Here is a 26,622-nt window from a genome sequence, read left to right on the forward strand (position 1 = left end):
CTTAATATATGTGATTCTTTTCCTAAATATTTGTCTTATACAATGGACACCAGTTACATAACTTAGGATGTTTATCTTTAAGCATGAGTTAAGCATTTAGAATTATTTACTTGGAAAAGATGCCATGTCCATTTTGAAGTGGATTTTCATTCAAGTATGCTATAGCCAATGTTTTCATATTTTATCCAATCATTATGATATACATATGTGTCAAGTTTAAATTGGATATTTTATCTGAGATTGCATAATGGCTATATTTTCTAATGTTATTAGCATATAGTGAAAGTGTATAATGAATACACATACTAACATATAACATTTTAAGCATAGACCATTTCATTCAAGTATGCTATAGCCAATGTTTTCATATTTTATCCAATCATTATGATATACATATGTGTTAAGTTTAAATTGGATATTTTATTTGAGATTGCATGATGGCTAGATTTTCTAATGTTCTTAGCATATAGTGAAAGTGTATAATGAATGCACATACTAACATATAACATTTTAAGCATAGACCACTTCGTAGGCCAAAAGACATCACTCCCTCAAAACCTAGAATCGAAGAAAAGCATTTATGTAACTCCAATTGGAATTCGTTCCTCCTTAAGTTCTAATGAGTTTCCTTTCTTTACAACCCATACCATTTTTCTATCTTATAGTCTTGACGGTTTAGGACTAAGTTGTACTTTGACTCTCCAGACCTGCTTGCATTTTACACCTTTTCTTTTAAACGGGCAATCAAATTTTATGTGCCCCTTCTTTTTACACAATGCACAAAAGGTGTGGGTATAAGGGCTAGAGGAGGTACTAGCATAGTATTTTGATACTCTTACAAAGTACCCCATGTACAGGTTCTTTCTTTTCTTATTTTCAATCCCATTATAACCTATACCTTCCTTATCTAAAGTCATCTTCTGTGATCCTAGCAACTTATCAAAGTTATCCTTCCCTCTAGTGAATGTGTGGATGATCTTAGACTGGTATTCAATTTTCATCTTTAGTTCTTGCATTTTTAAGTTTTTAAGACCCTTGCAAACATCTTGTAATTGAATAAACTCTTAAATCATGTTGTTTGCTTTTCATTCAAGTTCTACAATAAAAAGATCTTTATTATTATCATTTGATGCTTGAGATCTTACTGCATTCAATTCCTTCTCTAACTTTTCATTTTTGTTTACTAATTGTTTAATCTTTAAATCACCTTCCCTTTCAACAAGAACTTTTGATTCACATTCTTTCATACATGCCTCATACTTGTTCTCTAAAACAGTACATTTCTTATTAGATTTAACAAGTAACTTATGAATTCTAACATATTCAATTTGCAGTTCTTCATAAGTAAACATGTTTTCACTATCACTACTATCACATGATTCGGAATCAAATACATCATTCAAATCATCACATGAATCATTTCCATATTTGTCTAATAAAATGGAAGGAGTTGAGATTACCTCATCATTAGTTAAAGAAACAAAGAACGAATTACCTCCTTCAAGATTTGTAGAGCTTGAGTCACAAGGAGTGATCACTTTATTTTACATGGATACTCCATATCTCCTCTCAAGTTCATCCCAGATCTCTGTAGCACTGCTACATGTCATAACCTCATATAAAATATTAGAATCTAAAGTATGTAGCAAGGTATTAATGGCATCATAATTCACTTGAACTAAGTTCCTATCATTATCATTCAACTCCAATTCAGATTTAGGAACATTAACACAATTAGTGATTTTTACAAGCACAATATCACCCTGATCCATAACTTTCCATAACCTTCGATTTAAAGTTTTCACAAATACAGTCATTCTAAATTTCATACAGCATAATTTTCACCACAAAATATTGGAGGGTGCATAACTAACCTTCCCTCGCATAAAGGGGATGCACTAACATGAGCAATCATGATCTTTTACTAAATAACGTTTAAGTCTAAGTGATGAGGCTCTGATACCAATTGTTAGCTTTGGAGCAATCCCAAGAGAGGGGGGGGGAGGGAATTGGAGATCTAACAAATTATGCCTAGGTCAGCCAATCTAGCACCTATATTACATAACCTAGGGTTTGTCTATGCAATCATAAATAAAACATACACGTGCAATACTATAAAGTGCAGAAAAAATAAATAACACACACGATATGTTATCGAGTTTCAGCCAAAGTGCCTATGTCCCAGCCTTGACTCACCACCTCAAGGATTCCACTAGGGCTCACTTAATGGGTGGAGTAGCACCGGTTACAACTAGGTCAATTAGTAGGTTGACCTCAACCTGACCACACCTTACAAGGATGGTGCACCTAACTTTCCTAACCGGATTTAAGCCAATCCATGACTATTCCACAGGACTAGTCTCCCTCTTCAGGCCCACACCTAGAATACAATGAATATGAAAATTTTTGTACAAACAAACACTTCTTACACAAGGAGAATATGTACTGGTAATAATCAGAACACACCAAACATGTAAGAACTATAAGCTCAATGGTGTTTATGTGCAATCAACACTCAATATAATGAATAATCTCAAATATGCACAAGAGTGTTCAAACAAGCTAATCTTTGAAACCAAAGCATATCAAATCTCAATATCAAATTAGTGTTTCAAAGATTCTAACAATAATATTCAAATGAACTTTGAAATATTTTCTCAAATTGTGTCAAGCACAAGATTTGTTTGAAAACAAGCTTTGTAAAATATTTTTGCACACAAAAATATGGGCTAAGGTATCTTGCAATATCAATGCAAAAATCCACAAGCCACAAAGTTCTCCACACACCGAATTTATTAAATTAAATTGGTGGTGAGCTTTAACCCAAACACTCAATCAACAAAATCAATCAACAAGAAATACAATATAAGTGTTTGAGTAATATTGGATTAAGTATAAACACTTTAAGCACTCTCACAAGGCTTGGTTTTTCAACAAATTTGGAGTAAGAGAGTGTATGAAAGTAGTATATCAAAAATAGGCTTGGGAAATTTGAGAAAGAATTTTTCTTAATCATAATGTTAATCCCCGCTAATTTTGACAAATGAAAGCATATATCTAAAGAGGGTGCAAATTATGACCGTTGGGGACTTAAAGGGAATTTTTAAATTTGTTTAAAATGAGTTTAAAGAAATAACCCCTGATTAACCCTATTTACCTTGGTTAAAAAAATGAGCCAACCCAAGAGTTTCAGGTGCCCAACCTGAGGTTTGTTCGCCCAAACATACTCAATCAAAAAAGTTAATTTTTGAAGTTCACTCTGTCGAACTCATGTGTTCGGTAGCCCGAGGCAAATTTGAAAGTGAAGTTTGGGTTGCCGAGTTGGTGGGACAAAACAGAGTAATGGCTTGGTTGCCCATGGATGCTACGGTCAAAATGGTTCAGTCGCCCAAAACCAAGTCAACACTCTGACTGGTCAAAGGTTCGGTCACCCGAAACCTCACAAATTCGCCCTTTAAGTCATATTTCAATTATATTTCTTCCCCTGATAGTATATGTTATATTGGGGACTATCTTAAGTACAAGGACCTAGGGTCTTTCTAAGGTCTTTGAGGGTACACCCAAAAGCCTGGCATCAGTCGACCTATCCCTAAGGTCTTTCTAAGGTCTTGAGCTTATATTCCTACATGCATGATATGCATTATTACAAAGCTTTTTCTTAATTAAAAATTGTAGACTCGAATTGAATATAATATAAATTACAATAAAATGAATCATCTGGGTCTTCATTTCCCTTCAAGTTGCTGCATGCTATCACTGTGATCCAGCTTAGTATGATCCTGCACACAAACTTGAAAGTCATCAAATACCAAGAGTATTTGTTATTATCAAAACCGGGTATAACCTATAAGGTCAACAGACAAGGATCAACATGCTTTGACTATCTCCTTTGCTGATATGGCGACATGTGGACAACCTCCTGATGTCCACTATTACTTATAATTGTTTTGTAGGTACACATGGAACTACTTGAACATCATATACCTTTTGATGGAAGACTTTTGAAGACTTTATTATTTGTGAATGCATTCTTGAAGATGATACTTTATGTTTGATTTTATATTTTGCATGGACACTTTAATTTGGACTTAGACATTTTATTTCAAGACTTTATGGACCCATGGATTGAAGATTTGAAGACTTAGAAATTTATTCTTGAAGACTATTAAATGCATGAAGACCCAAGTGAAGATATTGAAGCAAGATCAAGCCCCAGCCCCAAGACCCATGTGGGCCCCACACAATTTTGTGCTCCATAAGCCACACGATTTTTGCCTCCTTTTTGGCATATGTTTGAGTCTCAAATTTGAATTGTAATAGTGCAAGACAACTAAGCTTGAGTTGTATGTCTATGAGTTGTAATTTCTTGTTTTTTTAGTAAGTATTAATTGTGTTACGTTGTCTTTCTGGGAGACTTGCAAGAATGTTTAATGCTTTGTCTCCTGTGCTTGTGTGAGAGTTATGAGAGTGTTTTTCTCCCATATGCTAGTCTTTATATCCTTTCTTATTGTAAGAAGTCTAATTATTCTATGTTTGAATGTTCAAGAAAAACGTCATTGTTGAAGCTTGAAGCTTGTCCAATCATGTGATTGAGTAGTGTGAGGCTACACCGTTCTCTCCGTAGAACAAGTAGTAAGATACCACTCTATCCAACACCACCATCACCCCCTCCTCCCTCTCACACCCACATGGATTCCCCCTCTAAACACCCACATGGCCTCCTCTCTCTACACATCCATACCCACTTTAATCTTTGTGTTTGAAAGCTTGATTGAAGGACTTTCGGCATGGTCTAAGCTCGTGTTGAACAACGTCAACATCCAATGGATCTCTTAGGTAAACTCGTTACTTTTTTTGAATCCTTGCTTGGTTGTGTGAGCCATTGCTTGAAGCCTGGAATCCCATATTAGAGGAGTTCACTTGAATCCTTAGCTTTCAAACGTAAGAATATTAAGAACTTGCATTCCTAAATTTTGAAATTATCATCTTTTCGCATAAAAATTTAATTCCTTGATAAAAGACCACTTGGGACTTGATTTCTGGATAAAATCATACATGTTTTCAACAATCTTACAATAGGTGAATTATCGCATAATTTATGATGTTGTGTTTGGTTGATAAATTCTTAAATCAAAGTGTTCACATTTATATGCTTGCTTGAGGGTTGACCGTATGACTAGGTTGACCATACTCGTCCTATATCATTTTGATATCAGAGCCTAGGCCGAATTAATCGAACCCATAAAGTCTCATGATCTTGGCCAAATTTGCCTCCATAAAGTCCCAATGTCAAGCGTAGTGCGCTGCTTTTAGAGGGTTCTTTTTGGAGGGGCATGCATCAACATAATTTTTTATTGCCTTTGGGGGATAAAAAAGTAGCATAATTTTTTTTGCTTTGGGTTTGCATAGTTTTTCAAGATTAATTTGTGTCTAGGGGATGTTTTTTAACACAAGGGGATTAAAGCATAATCAAATAACAAGACACACACAAGGTGTTTGACAAATATCTTTTTGTATTATAATTGGCCATTTATTGTTCTAAATAATGGATTAGATGATGTTGTTGAATGTGGTTTAGCACCTTGAAGCAAAGATAGTCATTATACATTCAACACATGTTGACCTTATAGGTCATACCCTGTTTTGATTATGACAAATACTCAAGTATTTAATGTCTATCAAGTTTGTGTGCGGGTTCATATTTGCAAGATTACTTGATGGCTTAGAAAACTAAAAGTCTAAAGACCCAGAAGACTTATTCTTGTTGTAATTTATTTTATGCTCATTTGGGTTTGTAATAGTAACTTATGAAAAAATCTGTAATAATCACTGCATGTCATGCATGTAGATGCAATAAGCTCAAAAGACCTTAGAAAGACCTTAGGTCCTTGCACATACACTTAAGATGTCCCCAAAAACATATATATTATCAGGAGAATTAATTGAAGTAAAACTGGACTTATAAGGTAAAATTGGAGAGGCTTCAGGCAACCGAACCGTTTTGTTTAAAACACTTCAGGTGATCGAACCATTGACCAGTCCAAATTTTGACTTGGTCTCAGGCGCCGGAAGCAAAAAGGGATGTACCACCCTCGGTCAACCAAAACATAATTCTTACTTTTCCCACCAACTTAGCAGCCCGAACTTCACATTCAAAAATGCCTTGGGCTATCGAACATTAGAGTTTGGCAAACCAAACTCAGGACCAGACAATTGAACCTCAAATAGAATGGAAATCGCCTTGGTTCGCCAAATCGAACCCACACTCAGGCAACCGAACTTCAAAAATTAACTTTTTTCATTGTGTCTGTTCAGGCGACCGAACCATGGATCCAGTGCCTGAAACTCTTGGGTTGTTTTAATTTTTACTGCTGTTAAGAAAGGTTAAATGGGGTTAATTTTCTCAAATAGTTTTAAAACAATTTTAATAATTACCCCTATTTCCCTAACTGTCAAAATTTAGCCCTTCTCTATATATAGGGGCTCATTTGCTTGGATTAGCCAATAATTAGCAAACTGATTAGCAAAAAACTCTCTGAAAAATCATAAACCCTATTTTGATATACTTAGCCCATACACTCAAATACCTTCATTCCTTTGATATATCTAGCATTGTGAGTGTTTTATTCATAGAGTATTATTACTAGAAACCCTCACTTGTTCTTGTGCATTTGATTTTTATTTGAGGGTTAAGCAAAGAATGTTTCCCGTTGATTTTATATAGTAAATCTTTGGTTGGGAAAAATTCTCATAGCTTTGTGGGCCTTTGCATTATTATTGCAAGGTTCATTAGAGCTTGTATTTTTGTGTGCAAAAATTATTTTCTACAAGATTAGATTTGAATATCTCTTTGTGCTTGATATTGAGAAAAACTATTATTGATATATTCTAAATTTTCATTGGCTTGAATCTTTGCAAACCTAAATTGAGATTTAAATTTTAGCATTACTTAGTTTCAAATATTTTCTTATAGATACACTCTTGTGCTTGATTTAAGATAATCACTATTCTAAGTGTTGATTTCACATTTACACCATCGAGCTTATTGTTCTTACACGATTGGTTTGTTCTGATTATTACTGGTACAATTTGCTTGATTGAGAAGAATTTTATTTGTACGCATCTTGTATTGAAATACTGTTGTGTTCCAGGCATGGCTTGAGGGGGCGGTAATCCAACCCAGAAGGATGGGTTGTGTAGGTTAAGGTCAGCCCTGTGCTAATTGACTTGGTTGTATTTAGGTGCCACTCCACCCGTTAAGTGAGCCTATAGTGTAATCCTTGTGCTTGTGAGTCAATTCGGGGATGTAGGCAGTTTGCCAAACATCGATAACATTTTTGGTGTTATCTCTATTTACTGCTTTATCATGCATGCTTAATTAAATCTCTTGCGCAGTTTAATTAACATTGAATATATATATTTATATACTGCTTTATTTTATACGCATTAGATCAACCTTAGGCTTGTGTAATACTACTACTAGTGGATTGACCTAGGGTATTAAATTTTAAAATACCAATTCACCCCCGCCTCCCTCTTGGGATTAAAGTAAAGTTAACAACACACGTCCTCAATTTCTTATAATTTAGGGACACAAATAATATTGGTGACAAGGACATCAGAGCATGAATTTTAAACTTGTTATATTACTATGTTTTATGTCTTATTTGGGTTTACGGACATGCTGCAATTTGATTTCATTTTGTCCATTGAGCAGATAATTTACAATCTCTTACAAAATCAGGGAAAAGAACCATATTTGGATCATGTCTAGAAGCCCCATTCCATTGTAAATAACATGTTAGTTAATTATGGAGTTTAATTTTCTTCATTTTTGGATAATAGTTAAATTTGGAATTCAACCATATCGTTATTTGTGGAGATGACTTAGGGACTTCTTTAATTACTACTTGCCAACACTCTTATACTTAGGAGTTATTCTCTAAGGTATTTTCAGAGTCAAGTCACCCCTTTCCCATGTGTTTGTTGTGTTTTGATGGTGACCCGAGCCGAGAATCGTTATCGTGGTTGTAGGAATGATATAAACTGTGACACGCTTTTTGTAACGACCTCAAAATCGTTACCATTTTTTATTTTAATATGCTTAATAAATACTATTACTCTGATACCCATAATACTACTCACTATAGCATCTTAGACCCAAAGTAGTACTGAGGATAACTATTATAATACATACCATCTATGCAGCAGAAAACATAAAAACACTTTCACCTTATTTACAATACTAGAGTTTCATTATTTCCAAAAATATGCATATACATCTCCCAAAAGAAACCTAATGTCCTAAGGCATATCCAAAAATACAACTCCCAACTCAAAACTTACCCTGCAGCTAAAGCATCACTAAAGTCCCCTCTATCTCAGAGCTCACTCCGCACGTCTATTTCTTTCACTTTAAATGTTTGGAATTTTGGGATGAGACACCTCTCAGCAAGCTGGAATAAGTTACAACCAGTGTGTGGCAAATGAGTTTTACTTGAATAACATAATTATTAAATCAACTATAACTCTGATAACATTTCAATGTAAAACATATCATAACTCATAGCTATGCCTTCTAAAATAAGCTTTCTATTTCAACATTTAACTGTAGCAGATAATTCATGTTCTCTATAAAATTGTACACATTTATTAATATAACTGTAAAAGCTTCCCTCGATGGATGATTGTATGCATGAATTAAACCAGCATGCTCTGGTTGTGCGGTCTGTGGGTGGGACTTAACTCTGGCTGGCTTACCAGGCTAAGTCATATTTTTCATGAAATTATTTACCATAATACATCATTTATTTTTAGAAATTATGTATGTATTAGCATAGTGATTGGGAATACTTCAATGGATCCTAGCAATATTGAGGTAGTGTTGAATTGGGCCAGGCCGAAGAACGATCAGGAAATTAGGAGTTTCTTGGGACTGGCAGGTTATTACCTTCAGTTTAAAGAGGGGTTTTCAGCTTTACCAAGAACTCTCATGCGTATGACCAAAAAGAATGTTAGGTTTAAATAGGATGAGGGTTGTGAGCAAAGCTTCCAAGAACTGAAATAGAGGCTTGCCACTATACCAGTGTTGATCATTCCGTCAAGGGGTGATGGTTATGTAATTTATAATGACGCGTCTTTGAAAGAGCTCGGCTGTATATTGATGCAGCATGGTAGGGTTGTAGCTTATGCCTCTAGACAGCTAAAAGAGTATGAAAAGAATTATCCTACCCACAATTTGGAATTGGCTGTAGTGGTACACGCCTTAAAGATTTAGAGGCATTACTTGTACGGTGAGAGATACGATATATTCTCTGATGAACATAAGATAAAGAAGGTGGTTAGAACTTATTAAAGATTATGACTGCACTATCAGTTATCACTTAGGGAAAGCAAACGTGGTAGTTGATGCTCTGAGCAGAAAATTAGTAGGACCAGCACTGGCAACTATGGAGGTTCAACATCCGATCTAGGTGGATTTGGAGAGACTCGGTGTAGAGTTAGTAGAGAGTGATCCTCAAGCATTTATTACTATCCTAGTAGTGTAGCCTACTCTACAGGAAAGGATTAAGATAACTCAAAGAGATGATGCAGAATTAGCAGAGTTGATAGCTAAGGTGCTGAAAAAACAGGGAGAGGAATTCAGTATTTCTAATGATGGGGCCTTGAGGTTCCGTTCCAAGTTGTGCGTGGCTACAGATATGGACATTAGGAGGACGATCTTAGAGGAGGCGCACAGTTCCTTGTACACGATTCATCTAAATAGTACTAAAATGTATAGGGATCTATGAGAGTCTTAGTAGTGGAGTGGTATGAAGAGGGAAATTACTGAGTTTGTGCAGTAGTGTCTAACATGCCAGTAGGTAAAGGTTGAGCACCAGAGGCCAATAGGCCAGTTGCATCCGCTTTACATTCCAGAGTGCAAATGGGATTATGTATCTATGGACTTCGTGACGGGTTTACCGCTGGCACTACATGGTCAGAATGCTATTTGGGTGGTTATTGATAGACTGACGAAGACTGCTCACTTTATTCCTATTAAAGTCAACTACTCCATGGATAGACTGGTGTACCAGTGTCTATATATTCAAGAGATAGTATGATCATATGGTGTACCAGTGTCTATAGTATTAGATCGAGACCCACATTTCACGTCACAATTTTGGAGAAGCTTTTAGGAGACTCTGGGGTCTCAGTTATCTTTTAGCACAACGTTTCATCCTCAAACAAATGATCATACTAAGAGGGTGGTTCGGATATTAGAAGATATGTTGTGGGTGCGCGTGCTAGACTTTGGGGGTAGTTGGACCTAGTATATACCGGTGGTAAAGTTTGCATACAATAATAGCTATCAGACCAGCATCGACATAACACCTTATGAGGCGCTTAATGGTAAGAGGTGTTGTTCTCCACTATACTGGGATAAGACAGGTGAGAGGCGAGTGGTGGGGCCTAAGCTAGTGTAGTAGGCATATGATAAAGTTCAACCCATCAAAAACAGGATCAATGCAGCTTAGAGCCGGCAGAAGAGTTACACTGAAGATAGTGCCATTGAAGGGAGTTATGAGGTTTGGGAGGAAGGGTAAGTTGAGCCCTAGGTTTATTGGCCTTTTTGAGATACTTGAAAGAGTGGGGTCAATTGCCTATCGGCTAGCTTTACCACCAGCTTTGTTCAAAATGCATGACATATTTCATGTCTCCATGCTGAGGAAATACGTCTCAGATCCCTCCCACGTAGTCAGTTATGCAGAGTTAGAACTCAGAGACTCACTAGCTTATGAGGAGATACCCATGCAGGTTTTGGACAGAAAATAATAGGAATTGCACAATAAGAAGATTCCTCTAGTAAAAGTCTTGTGGAGAAATCATGCGGTAGAGGAAGCCTCATGGGAGGTCAAGGAGACGATACGACAGAAATACCCACACTTATTCAGTGGAGATCAGCAGTAGGTATATGAGTAAAGTAAATGTAGTATGGTTTAAGGTTATGAAAAGTAAGATGATATATGTATGAGTAGTATTGTAGGTTATATAATAGGTAGTATTTTGGTTTTGGGAGAATTTTAGTTTATGTATTTGTAATCTCCTAAGACCTTGAATGTAACCATGACATTCCTTTGTCACAAGTTAGGGTAAGTAATAAAATAAGTAACCCATTTTCTTTAAAGGATGCTATCAATACAGGTAATAAATTTTGAGGACGAAATTTTTATAAGGAGGCGAGAATTTAGAGACCTGAAAAATTATAGTAATTAAATAATAAAATAAAGGAGAGAAAATGATTTTTCAAAAGGGATTTTAGCAAGGTTTTGTCAACGAATGAAGAAGTGCTTGTCGACGACAACTCGTCCCTTGTCGATGAGAAATTACAGAGTGAGCTTCTTCCAGAGCGTGAAAGACATCAATAAGAAGAAGGTGTTCATCGACGAGACTATGACTTGGACTCATCAATGAGGAGATATGACTCGTCAACGTGGCCAGGTGGACAACAATTCTATAAAAGGCCAAGAATTCATTTTTCCTATGAGAAAATTTTCCGAAACCTCTCTCTCTCTCTCTCTCTCTCTCTCTCTCTCTCTCTCTCTTCATCTCTATCTCTCTCTCTTCTCTCTCTCTCTCTCTCTCACTCATATGAATCTCTCACCTTCTCTCTTCGATTCCAAAGCCACCTCATTACTCCTAAGAAGATTCTCTACAATTCTCCTAGAGTGATTTGTTGGTTAGGCCAACTTGGGCACCATCCCAAAATTTGTGTAAGTTAGTTATTTTAATATTTATTAGGGTATTTGGTATTTTTGGGCTAAGGAAATGTATTAGATGGGTTTATACTGAAGTTTTATTGGGGGTGTTAGCCTTACAAGGCTTAAAATCTTATTATCTTGTTTTGATGCTAACAAACAAGTGAAATTTAATGTATTTGTGTGAGTAATGTTATTTCAAGGCTCACATATGAAAAATTAAGGTGAAAGTGCTTACAAGGATCAAATGAAGCTTAAATGAGTCAAAGCATAGATTTAAAGATGATATATGAAACCTTGAAGAATATGAGGACATGAATGAGTTGTTGAAAGCCAAGGCATATTAAAGTCCAAAGAGCCAAAGAAAGGCAAAGTGAGAAAGCTCAAAGAATATGGAAGTTTGAAGAAAAGATGAACTCAATCCAAGGACAAAGCATGAAGACTCAAGAACTTAGAATGTTAATATCTTAGAAGTCTTTATGTAAGTGCTTTAATGTTTAAAATATCGTTTGAAATATTTTGAAGCTCATAGGTTAATTTCTTAGACCTAGATACCTTTTAAAATACCTAGAAAATATTTTTATAAGGTCAAAAATTATTTTAAAGAAGGTTAGAATCATTTTTGGAATAAAAAGCACCAAAAAGAGTTTTCCCAAATGCTGTTAGTTTTTATACAGCCGCATTGAGATGAATTTTTCTCTATCAAAAACTCATTATTTTAAAAAGTGGTCAACATGAACATTGTAGTATTTTCTCTTATATTTATTTTGAAATCAATAACACCTAATTTGGAGTTATATAGAAAACTTTATGGCCAAAACATTGAAGCGAGGTCAGTGTTATAAAACATCTGAACACTGTTCAACGGGCAAATTTTTTAAATTCTAATATTTTAAAATATAGCCGTTTGAGCTCCAAAATTTCTTAAAAATTGGGAAACTCTCTAAGGAAACTTTTTCAACATGGAAACAAGTTTGAAAGCCTATAAATACATGGTTTTGCAAATCAAAACTCATCCAAGAATTGAAAAATCTGCTTGTAAAGCTGAAAGCACTCTTGTTCTTCCAAAGCTCTCTTGTTCACTCATTGCAAAACTATTTTGCTGAGATATTCTGAAGTGCTAATCCTTTCTTCTTTGAATTTCTACTACTAATCCTCATCTAAGAAGGATATTGGTGAATTCTACACTTGAGCTTCATTGTATTTCATATTGATATTTTACATTCAAGTATATAGTGCTGAAATTGTACTAACTTGTTAAGAGAGTATACTTGTACGAAGATCTTATCTTGTATTTATTGTAGTTCTTTGACATTCCAAGGATTGTTTGGATCGTTGGCTAAGAAAGGGGATATTGCTTAGAGAGGCAGGCTCTAGCCTAAAGGAGTGACCGAACGAGGGAATATCGTTTGGAGAAGGCGGGCTCTAGCCTTAACCAAGGAGGTTGTAAAGATTTGTTCCACCCGTCAATGAAACAGGTTTAGTGAATCCTTTGGTGGATTTCCAAGGGCGAGGACATAGGCTAGGCATAAGTCGAACCTCGTAAAAATCTCCATCTCATTCTCTCTTTCCCTTACTCTTTATTTTCAACATATTTAAATTGCGTTGATGGTTATTTGATAATCATATATACTACGTAATATTTGGAAATCAAGCAAACTTAAGGTTTAATTTTGATTTGGGTTGCGGAAACCGAAAGGGAGTACGTTGGTTACACCATATCTTGCAGAAACCTTATGGGAGTACGTTACTTGGTTAACATCCCAAAGATAAATTTACCAAGAGTTTATTTGAGTTCTAAATATTTGGAAAGAGTGATTTGATTCATCTCTACAGGGCTTTACATCAACAAGTATAAATTCTCATTCACTATAAGGCTTGGTTCAAATTTGGCAAATATAAACAAACAACCATCTTGAGTTGTTATATTACATAAGTGTTCTGTATTGGCTTGTTTGTTTACTTTATAATTTTAGTTGATTGGTTTGGTTGAATGATTGGGTGTTTGTATGGTTAAAAATTAAGTAAAGAAACTAAGTTCTTGAGTGCTTAACAAATTAAACAAATCAGTCACGAATTGGTTAAAAGAAATAAAATAAGTTTAAGAATTCGAAAAAAGAATTAAAGGAAATTTTAAAAGCCAATTCACCCCCCCCCCCCTCTTGGGAAGCTATTCCTAATTTCAGGGGGAAATGTACATTTTAGGTTGTTGAGTTGGGAATTCCACAAGTTTAATTTTGGAGTAATTTGTGAGCTTTTCAATAAGCCAAGTAAGGGGATAAACTAAGTCAGTATTTTTCATGAAATTATTTACCATAATATAACATTTATTTTTAGAAATTATGTATTAGCACAATGATTTGGAATACTACAGTTGAATAAAAAAAATGGATTTAATGTTATTTATCAAAAATTATGATTTCAGATTTTTATGTTTGAAACACTATTCATATTTGTGTGGCATGAGTATGATTTTCCATGAAAATTATGTTATACCGAAATATTATGATTACCCCAAAATAAGCATGTTTTTCTCAATTTTTAGGAAAATTATTAAACAGTACAGAAACCATATTTTACAGATATTATGTAAATCAATACAATTTCATGTTCAATATGTTATGATACGCCGTCACAGATGCCGTGATTTTCATGTTATGATATGCTGGCACAGATGTCGTGATTTATGTTGAGTCAAATGCCGTTATTATGTATGATATGCAAGATTTCATGAAATATTAACATGTTAGATATTATTATGATTATGAAATAGTCATGTACAAGCATATGAAAAGTATTATATGTTATCAGAGCTCGGATGGCTTAGTTTAGTTTCACGATGCACGGTACCGTAGCTACAAGTTCAAGTTCAAGTTCAAGTTCATGATAGTGCTACAACATATCTTAGGTAGAGTGTGGGAGATGACAGTCGATGTGGCTTCATGGTAGTGCATGCACTCCCCTGGAAGTCCAAACCAGGTGGAGCTGGCCCATCGTACTTACAGACTTATGTATGACTTAGCATGGTTGGCTAGCTATTGCTAGGGTCTGCCTTCGGGCTGCATAACCCAGTCATGTGGGGGTAATACATAACATCAGCTAGCTGTCCATCCTTGGTATTATTCATGTACTATACAATTATATAAGATGATTTTCATGTACAGTAATTTAGTACGTTATATCATGTTATGAGGTGTCATGCTTTATTCATATACGATATCAATAGTTTTTACCAGATATGATTTATGTATTGATATTATGTATAATATGAAAATACTAATGTTTCCACACACTGGTGTTAGTTTATTTCTCTTACTGAGAGGTGTCTCACCCCAACTTACAAAACATTTCAGAGAATCCAGCTAGACAGGCGGATTGACCTTCGCATTTCTAGAGGCAGCTTATACTACCTGGTAGGAGGGTGAGTAACTGAGCTAGGGTCAGATGGGTTTTTTTGGATTATGATCCTAGATTTATCTTTTTGGTCTTTTGGGATGTATATATATATATTTGACAGATTAGTAGTACTTTAGTATTGTAAATATTGGAAGGTATGTATGAAATTTATGTTTTCCGTTGCTTAGGTGTCAGAGATGTATGATAGGTATATCCCTACTACCCATGGGTCTAGGTTGATCATAATTATGTCAGTTTAGTAGATTATAGGGATCATTATGTTATTATTAAAAAAAATTTGGTAAAATAGGCAGGTCGTTATAGAAAGGAACAATCATGATAAACCCTTAGGAAATAAAAGAAATAAATCTTTCAAAATAGGTTCATGGCATAAATCCCATGGTCATGCATCTTCGAGTAAAAATAGGCGTAATAGAAAAAATTGTTCACATGCATATAAAACTTGCCTATATTGTAAAAAGAAAGGGCACATTCGATACACTTGTTTATTTAGAGGTGCCCCGAGGCAATGAAAAGAAAATGACATGGAAATTAGGAAAGCAAACCCCTCTTGACCAAAGGAAGAATGGGTACCAAAAAAAATTACCTAATTCAAAACAACTCTTCCTTAGTTCTTAAGACTAGTTAGGTTTAGGGGGAGTGATGACTAAAAAGCTTGGGAAGTGATCTATGCCTAAAGTATCAACTCTTAGTATATGCATTCACTATACACTATTTTGTATACTAAGAATTTCTAAAGAATTAAGCCAATATGAAAATTCAAAGTGATACATCCAATCCAATCACTCAAATGTATACATCATAATGATTGGGTAGAATATGAAAATATTGGCTATAGCATGCAAACTTTGAATTGAGAAGGAATAAGCTACTTGAATGGGATATTTGCCTCACCATTATTCCTCATTCAAAGTAAAGGTAAAGAGCTTAATCAACTAAAATATTTGGAACCTTGTATTTCTGAGATGTAAAACGTAAATCATCATATCTTGAATAATATCTCAAAAGCATGCTGGTATAAATCCACTTCCAAATGGACAAAGGCATCATTGCTTGGTAAATAATTCTTGATGCTTAACTCCTACTTAAACATAAGAATCTAAAGTTAAGTATACTTTTGTCCATTGCATAGAGTTGAGCTTTAGGGATCCGTCTTGTTGACCCAATGAGTCTGATCCCATTTTGATTATGATAAAACCAATGTTTCTCACATGTGCACTTAGTCTCTTAAACAGGTTCATCCTAAGCATACACTGTTGGTAGGAACTCAAGCAAGCCATACGAACTATGAAGATCAGGCTTCATTTATGGCATCTAGAGAAGCAAAAGAATGAAGACCTACTTGCTATTGTATTTGAATTCATTTTTTGGTCTGTAATAATTTATATGGTCTGTAATAATGCATCTGCATGCATGATAGGGTTTAATGCTCAACATCACCATAGACTGACCATAGGGACCGAATGACCTTAGGGCATCCTTCGGTCAACCGATGCCGAATTTTTGGGGCTAAGCAAAAGACAATAGAAAAACCTTAGGTCCTTACACTTACCCCAATATCACATATATTATCAGGGGAGTCAATTAAACTAAGTCAGGACACAAATAGGTAAACTTGTGTTCAAAACACCTCAAGTGACTGAACCTTTCACACGTTAGAAGGTTTACTTTGTTTCGAGCAACCAAACCAAAAATGACTGTAGCATCTACGATTGACCACACTTGTGTCAAGTACTTTCCCAACAACTCAGCAACCTGAACCCTACCTTCAAAATAGCCTCGGGCGGCGACCAAACTTCTAAGTTCGGCATACCAAACCTTAGTATAGGCACCCGAATCACGACTTTTTGAGGAATCGCCTCGTTCAGCAAACCGAACTATAATTTAGGCACCTAAACCTCGAAAATAACTTTTCCTGCTATGTTTGTTTGGTCGGCTGAATTTCAGCTCGTGCACCCGAAACTCTCGGGTTGGTCGAATTTTTAATCGAGGTAAATAGGGTTAAATGGGGTTAATTTTCTTAAACACTTTTAAAACATTTTTAATATTCCTCATTTTGTCCCAATGGTTACTTTTTAAGTCCCACCTATATATAGAACTTCATTTGATTTAATTAGAAACAAGATTAGTAAAAGTGATTAAGATTTTTTCTCTCAATTTTTTCATACTCTTTTTTTATACTCTTTTCATACCAAGCTCATATTTTGAAATCTCTCATTCATACTTTCTGATAAACATCTTCTTTGAAAGTGAGAGAAAGTGTTAGTTGTTCTTATCTCTTGCAAATCAATTACAAGATTGAAGCGCAGTGATTGTTATTAGTGTATACACTCTTACATATCATTTTCTTGGCAAATACTCTCTCATGAGCATACAGTTTTGAAAATCCATTTTGAGAGTTCTTGATTATTTGATCTTTCCCATAGTATTTTATTTCATAAATATTCTATTAGGAAGATCTTGATTTTTTCTTGCTAGTCTTGACACTTATATTGCAAGACTTGAAAGCTTGCACATAATCTTTGATATTGGTTTTGCAAATCCAAAATATCGATTGTGCTTTTCATTTACAAAAACTTTGAGATATTAATCTTGGATTGTGTTAAACTTCCCTTTGATTAATTGTTTGTTGAATATCATAGCTTGAATCAAAGGTTGAAACTCCCACATATACACTCACTCACATATTTTGGAGAGTTTACACATTGGATCTCACCTAAGCATTAAATCCATATCATCTATGAGTGCATATTTATCTGGACTATATTGTAGTACATATATTCTTGTATAGAAGCACTTAAATTGTACGCAAAATTTCATATTCATTGATTGTATTCTAGGTGTGGCCTGAGGGGGTTTCATCTAGCCCGTAAGGATTGTTAGGGCCTTCTCCGCTCCGTAAGAAGAGTTTGTAAAGGTTGAGGTCAGCCCTAAGAATTTGACCTGGTTGTAACTGGTGCTGCTCCACATGTTAAGTGAGCCACAGTGGAATCCTTGTGCTTTTGAGACAAGGCAGGGATGTAGGCAGTATTGGCCGAACCCCAATAACATATTTTGTGTCGGCTCTCTGTTTGATTTCCGTACATATATGCTAGTACCTGAACTGCTGTGATTGTTTTAAATTACTTTAAATATATGCATATATACTTGCTTGGGGGAATTGAATATATTTTAGAAAGACTCTAGGTTGTGTAATACTGTTGCTGGACTAGTTGAACCTAGGGGAAAAATTTTTAAATCTCCAATTCATCCCCCCCCCCCTTATTGGGATTGCACTAAAGCTAACACATCATATTCTATACATCTTTTAACCCTAATCTCATTAATCATAATTTATTCATCACTTTAGCCATAAGCACTGGTTATTAGAATTTCCTAATCTATTAAGTTCTTATTAAAAGACATCCTTCCCATGATCAAAATTAGGGAGCATCCACTAAGGAATTTGAGTTTTTCACTAAGTCATACTAAAATATTCCTATTGGCTTTAAATGCCATAACTCTCTATTTTTGGTTCACCTTCTCCTTCATAGGGACTCTTTACCAAACCACAATCATATCTTGCAAAGATTTTACCTATTCACTTGTTCGTATCCTTACTCCAAATTGTACTCGTATCTAAACGATACTTTCCAATCTCTAAAGAGCTATGTTTAAAGAATTCATATACTCCATAGTGCTCTTTGCCAAAACAAGTTAGGACACATTCACCAGCATGAAAATATTTTTAATATTGTCCTGCTTCTCCTAAATACTCGTCTGAACTTAATAATGATTTATATTTTAGAGTATTAATCCAAATTCCTTTCATAAGCTCTCAAATTAACATTAAATCAATTAAAGCTTTTGAATATTTTGAATGACTAAAATGATTGCATTAGGTTTCAATCTAGAAGAAAGTTCAAAGTTCAAAGAAACCTATGCATAAGTAGTCAAAATTGAAAGTCATTCAAACTTGAGCCTCTCACATATTGAGATTCATAAGAAAAGAGAAAGAAATAGGCTTAGCACTCTAAAGGAATATTATTTGTGACTTTTTGGTCCTTTAAGTCTATGCATGTAAAGCCATGTCTAAATCATTAAAACTTTAGAGCACTTGGCTAAGAACTTCAAATATGAAAAGAAGAAAAAGGCATAAGATAATAATGAGAAGAATTCATAATTTAGGGGGAGCATTTGTCTTCCATGACTATATAAATTAAATGCTCTTATGATCATATTTTATGCTCATATGCCTTTATGTAAACAACATTGCAGATTACTATCCATATTGTACTAAATGATTAAATTTCTTTGATGGATGGTTTATATTTTATATGAAATGTTATTTGAGCTACTAGATTGCATGTTTTATCTAGAACGCCAACTGCATGGTTGATGCACTATTGTGAAATGCATGTTGGTAGTCGATATTAGGAGTGCATACTAATTGAACTAAATGTCACCTTCATGGATGACGAAGTGACTTGTGAATTGCATGCTATAGAAACTCTTAGGATATCTAGTGCATGTTTTCCTGATATGCAGGATGGGAAAATGTCCTATTTATAGACGACATGTTGCCGAAATTTCATTAAATTTTTCCCAAAATAATCAAAAGTCCATAAATCATGCACTAGGATGATTATGATATAATACATGCTTAAATGTTTTTGAAAGGATGAGTGAATGATAAAAGAATGGATATCTGATTTTCATCCTTATCTGAAAATGCATGCATAGGAGTTGAGCTCCATCCCTAGAGAAAGAGTACAAAGGACTCATGTGCATCATATTTCTCTTTCTGAATATTGAGTCTCTTTTGAAAACGTTGAACGTCATATCCAACTCTTAAAGCTTTATATTTAGATATGGATTATTCTCGGTGATGTGCAATATAGCATGCCTTAATATCTATATTTCTGATGCATTTGTGGCCTATATGGACAACAATACTATTTAGGTGATAGATATAGCTGATAAATATTCACTATAGTTGGTTTAAGAGATTTAAAATGATTGCTTATACTACATAGCATACTCAGTGAAACCATCTTTGATTAGTATAAGTAGTTTATTGCATCTAAGTCAGGAGTCAAATCAAAAAGGAGAGCATCTAAAAATAAAATTCTATATTGTTATGCTCACTGACATTTTTGGCATTGATCTATTTTTTAAATTCACTATGGCTTGTGCTCAATTATAATTATTGCATTTAATATTTTTAAATCAAAATATCTTCCTTAGCAACAAAATTTTTCAAAATTTGTCATATGATCTTGTTTTAAAATCTGTTGATATCTTTAAGATTTATATGGTTATTTTTTCTTGTCATATTTTAAACTTTCAAAAATTCATGAAAATCCACAAAATTAGTAAAAATTACAAAAAAATCACAAAAAGAAATTTAGAGAAGTCTTCAAGAAAATAAAAATATTTTTTGATTTATTTTATCCTCATATTATGAGCTTGATTTCGAAATTAACAAAGATGTTAAAAATCATAAAAAATTCAACAAAAACCATAAAAATTATAGAAAAATAAAAAAAAAATATAGAAAAAATTCTAAAAACACTTCCAAACTAGTTTTATTTTTTCTTTCCTCTTAACATAACTTTTATGTTAAAAATCACAAAAAAAAAAAAAGAATACGAAATTTCACAGAAATATTTTTAGGATTAAAAATTGTTTTTGAGCTTATAAAAATCAGGAAAATATAAAAAAAGTTCATAAAATTTATACAAAATCTAAAAAATATTTTTTAGTCTTGATTTTCATGATTTTAATTTAATTGTCTTTTCATTATTTAAAAAAAATTAAGAAAATTATAAAAAATTTCAAAAAAATGTATGAAAAATCAAGAAAAATATTTTTGAAGATGAGGATCATTTTTTACACTCTTTGAAGTCTCAAACCTCCCAGAATATTATTTTTCATACATAGGAAATTCTATAAAAGATTTCAAATCTTGAGAGTATATTTTTGTAAACTATTTTCTCAATTTTTTCGATCCTGATGTTTAAAAGGGAGGCGTGAGTTTTTCAGAGTATGATATGCCTCGGTTTTGAGGTGATACATACATAGTATTTCATTTCGTTTGATTTTTGATAGGGAGTTTTTTCCAGGGCTTATTAAATTTATTTTGGGATAATTCTCAATTAATTAGGTACCATTCATGAGAACGGGTGTGTAGGGGGTGCTAATACCTTCCCCTCGCGTAACCGAACTCTCGAACCCGACTTTGGTAACGCAGACCAATTCTACCCTTAATTCGGTAGTAATCATGTGTTCTAACCACACTAAAAGGTTAGTGACGACTCCATGCACTTTGTTTTCCATTAAAATATTATTGTAAAAGTCCACCTTTTCTAGTTCGCGTAACTCGGGGCAACACACACTTTGGTGTTTCCACCTCGCGTAGGAGAATGACGCGACAGCTTGGCGACTCCACTAAGGAAACTTGAGAGTCAAGCCAATGATTAATTTTCAATTATCCTAATTTCAAATATAATAAACCTTTTTGAGTACTCCCTTGCATTTCTGTATAAATTGATAATTTAATAATTTGATTGCATATATGTAAAAAAAAATTGTGTATATAGCATTAACTATAAATGCTTTGTTACTTGAATAAGCATGTAATTAATTTTGAATGCTAGATTTCCATGGTTAAGCATGCAGTTAGTTGTGAATATCTTGAATAAGCATAATGCTTTGTTTTCTTTGCTATTTTATTAAAAAGCATGTTTTTAATTGTGAATATTGTGTTTAAATAAGCATGTGGATGAATGTGGGGTGAAGGATTTAGGATAAAAATGAGTTCACAAACTTTCACAGCTCTATACTCGGGCTTTCCTTATTACGATTAGATAGAAGTGTAATAGCATTTGTCCCCACATGGTAGGGCTTGTGGGGACCCGCGAACCACTTCGCTCAGTGCGAGCTTTGTCTGGAACCTTGTGAGGGACGATGGAGTTTCAATCTGGGACCTTTTTCATAGGGTTAGAGCTTAACCACACATTGTTCCAAAATCCTTTGCTTAGGATAAAGCTGCAGAAAGCCCTATATATATACCTACCCTGGGATTAGGACAAAAGCTCCATCCTTCTCCATGTGGTGTCATGTTTGTACATATTGCTTTGACTTGTTTGATACTATTACTAACATATTGCATCCACATAGGCATCCTACAAACTTTGCCAAGGTTCCGAAAAAAAAATTTGAATCACCCATGGAGGGCATTGCAGTCTACCGAGAGGCGGAATCGGCAGTTCATCTATATTCAGAAAGTCAACAACAGTAGTGGGGCAATAGTATGGGAAAAGAATTTGCGATTAAGGTATTAGACTGGGTCAGCATAAATAATTGGTCCAATCCTATGGAGGAGCTAAAGAACATCTGGAAAGGGTGGATTCTCAGCGCCGTTTAAAGTTCTCTCAACTGTATGGGCATGTCAGCTTCTTGTTGCACATATCGGTAAATTCCTATGTAATTGAGGTACTTGGAAAATTCTAGAATCCGACATACTGTTGTTTTACCATGGATAGGGTAGATCTGGTTCCCACCATTGAGGAATATGCTTTGTTGCTGAATCTAGACAAGGTGCCAATGCCATACAAAGTGTATTTGCATGGCTCCAGAGCATCTCTTGTGAGAGTATTGCATGATGTCAGTGGGATTAAAATCCCAAAGACAGAAGATACAAAAATCCCTTGGCATTTTCTAAAGGATTTAATGGAAAAGGAAGACAAGGAAGAAGCTCAGCTGCATATGCTAGCCCTGTCCATTTATGGCCTAGTGGAATTGCCGAAGAAGCTAGGGACCATTGACCATGTGACCATTTCTTTCATAGCACAAGTGAAAGAGGGAATCAATCCAATCATGGAATTTTGGCAGAAACCTTACAATCTCTCCATAAGTGTCATACTAGGCGACATACCAGGTTGACATGTTGTGTGCAACTGCTATACACCTGGATAATGAGCCACTTGCTATGTAGTCAGGGATCCTTTTGCCCTACATTCTCAATTGTCAGAATCCCTTTGGCTGAGTTCGGGACAGTTCCGTGGGAAAGACACGCCAGCAAGTCTGAGTGGAAGGAAAGGTTGTGTCACCTGGTCAGCAGAGGGTCCATATGGAAAGTGTTCTTGATGGATCGGCCCAATGTGATATATAGGTGCGGAAATTTTCCATGGGTACCGTTGCTAGGTCCATAAGAGGGATAGCTCATGCACCCCTCATGTTTAGAATACAATCAAGGGTAGTTCAGTTTATATCCATGATGCATGGGTTGACAGATGCATGATTCACGTATGATGCAAGTGATAGTCAATAGCAAGTCCATGAATATACGGCTTCCTGGAAGCATGTGCACTTGGTAGAATCTAACAGCCAGGACTCCAGCATCCAAGGGGACTATGAATGGTGGGCCAATAGAGTGAATCCACAGGTCAAGCAAGTACCAAAAGTCCTCACAACTCAGACCGTAGCTCCAGTAGCAATTTTACAGTAAAAAGAAAGAATGCATCAAGCAAAAAGGGAAGCCATAAGCGTAGTAATAGAGGATCAATAGATAGAACAGAGTAAGTAGGGATTGGTTGCCTACTATTGCAAAGAGGTCAAATGACAAAAATTTTGATTTATTCAATAGGAAGAGGATGACATGGCTCTAAGGAAAGAAAGATGAGCACTTCAAGCAACCCTCAACAGGAAATCTTGATTCAAAGAGGGTGCTAGAGGTGAGATTCAAGGAAAATCCCTCTACATTTAGGAGCTGGATAATCAATAGGACAAATAGAGGGACAAATATAACCAGGTGCTAGAGAAATTAGAGTTGTGCATGACAAAAGCAAGCTACTGGGAAGCCAAATATCGAGCACTAAAGCGAAAGGTGGCCGATCTAGCACCTTAAAAGTCCCAGCTAGCTTAAGAAGGCCCAAGTCACACCAACAAAAGCAAGAAGGGGAACCAAAATCCCACATATTTTTATTTCATTTGTAGATGTTTGTATTTTTTCCTAAATATTATATGGAAAGGCAAAAATTGTAATGAAATGATGACGATCTTTCCTAGGAACCTTGGTCAAAGTATAGTAGGATGCATGCATGACTATTTTATATGTCCATACACTAACTGCATCCCTACATAAACATTCATTGCATATCATCATCATTCTGAAGAAGAAATTTTCTTTATAGGGGGGTGGACAGAAAAGTGACTACGAGTCTATAAAAATTAAGGAGCCTACTCACCTCTACAGTGCTAGAAGAAACACGAAGATTATGGCTGAACAAGTGGAAAACAGACTCTCAGGCCTGGAACAAGGAAAAAAGGGAATAAATGAAAAAATAAGTAAGATTCTAGAAATGATTATGAAAGGAAAAGCTATACAGATAGAGGATGATGAGCAGAACACAGGTACCATCCACACTCCCAGGTTCACCCCGATCTATGGGCAAGCATCTGGGCCATTGGGCCACCACCAGCTGTTGTAGAGGGTCTGCCACCAAATATAGCCACATCATCACAATTGCACCGGTACTAAGGTTCCCAACAGCTAGGGTACCTTTGATGATTACTATAGATGCGGGGGTGGGTGTAAGAAAATCTGTAACCAAGTACCGCTGTGATGTGCTCAAAGAACGATTGAGAGCTATTAAAGGGACCTGTGCATTTGGTTTCGTTAACCCCATAGACCTCTATTTGGTACCAAAGGTAGTGCTACCACCAATGTTTAGAGTACCGGACTTTGAAAAGTTTGATGGGACCCGATGTATGCAAACTCATCTGCATTTGTATGACCAAGCAATGGAGGCCTACTCTGACGATGACAAGTTGATGATGCATTGCTTCCAAAGTAGTTTAACTGGTGCAGTAGCTAGATGGTATATCCAGTAAGATAGGGTAGGAGTTCACACATGGGAAGATCTAGCCAATGCTTTCATAGCTCAATACCGTCGTGCGATGGAAATGGCTCTAGACCGAATGACTTGGAAAGAGATGGAAAAGAGGCCCACAAAGACATTTAGAGAATATGCTTATAGATGGAAAGACATGGCTATTCAAGTAGACCCCGCCAGTGAAAAATCGGGAAGCCATTTCTTTATTTGTGAGTACACTGAAGGACCCCTACTGTGGGCATCTTCTAGGAGCAACTCCCCATGATGTCATGGACATCATGGCTACAGGAGGAAGGATTGAGGCTGACATCAAGGCAGGTCAGCTTAAGAATAGTAACACTGAGACAAGTCCAAGCAAAAAGTGGGCAACCAAAAAGAAAGAAAAGAAGGCCCAGATGACTCAGGGGCAGTCTAATCGAAGGAACGAATACTCAAAAGGCTAGAACCAGTGGCCTAATAGAAATTTTTTAATGGAAACCACAATAAACCAAGCCATGCAGACGGGCCCAAGGCCCCATTTCACATTTACCTAATTCATGGCACCTGCACCCATGTCAGCTAAAAAAAACATGCCAGCTCACTAGAACATACAAGTTCGTGATAGAGGAATAACCAATAACTCTCGCTGAATAGATCCCATTCCAATAACCTATGCCGAGTTGTTTCCCCAATTAAAGGAAAAGGTAATGGTGGCAACATTCCTTGCAATTCTTGTAACAAACCCACCCTCGTGCTAGTACGACCCTACAACCCACTGTGAGTATCACATAAACTCCCTAGGTCACGTCATCGATCGGTGTTGGGCATCTAAGCATAAGGTTCAAGACTTGAGGGATGTAGGTTGACTAGTATTTGATGACAAGTAGCCAGGAATACAAGGAAACCCCTGGCACGACCATGGTGGAAACAATATCAGAATGGCAGAAGAAGAGGTAGAGGAGATTCCAAGAACAACACTAGACAATATGTTGCTGAGTTGGGTATACAGTGAACTTGTAGTAGCTGGCCAGGAAGCCCCAAGGGCCATTTATCTAGAAGGCTGACTCTACGCATGCCTAGAGGCAGAAGGAAAATCTATGCAGCATTATAAAGCTTTCCAGACTTACCTGCAAGGATTAGTGGACATAAAGTGTGTGGAAATTGGGAGTATTTAGAAGATTAGCGAAGTCTCGGCTATTGGGGAGAAAGAAGCAGAGCAGCCCCAGTATACACACCGGCCTTTGTTGCCTATTGTAAGGAAGATCCCTAGTACCATTGTGATTTTCATCCTCTGGCCATTTCCATACCAAACCAGCCATGCAGTGCCATGGAGATACAATTGTGAGGCATGTGTTGGAGGGAAAACCAGCAGTATGGTAGAAGTAAGAGGGATTACTTGCAATGGAAGAGTGTACGCTCCCAAACAGCTACAAAAACTGAGCTCAGAGAAGGTCAAAGAATCAAGCAAAAACATCAAAAAGCCCATTCTGCCACAAGAAGCAGAAGAATTCTTGAAAATGATGAAACATAATAAGTGCAACATAGTTTATCAGTTGAACAAGATGCCGGTGCATATCTCTATTTTTTCATTACTACCAAATTCAAAAACC

Source organism: Malania oleifera, chromosome 11 (assembly GCF_029873635.1).
Source record: "Malania oleifera isolate guangnan ecotype guangnan chromosome 11, ASM2987363v1, whole genome shotgun sequence".
In the NCBI taxonomy this organism is placed as follows: Eukaryota; Viridiplantae; Streptophyta; class Magnoliopsida; order Santalales; family Ximeniaceae; genus Malania; species Malania oleifera.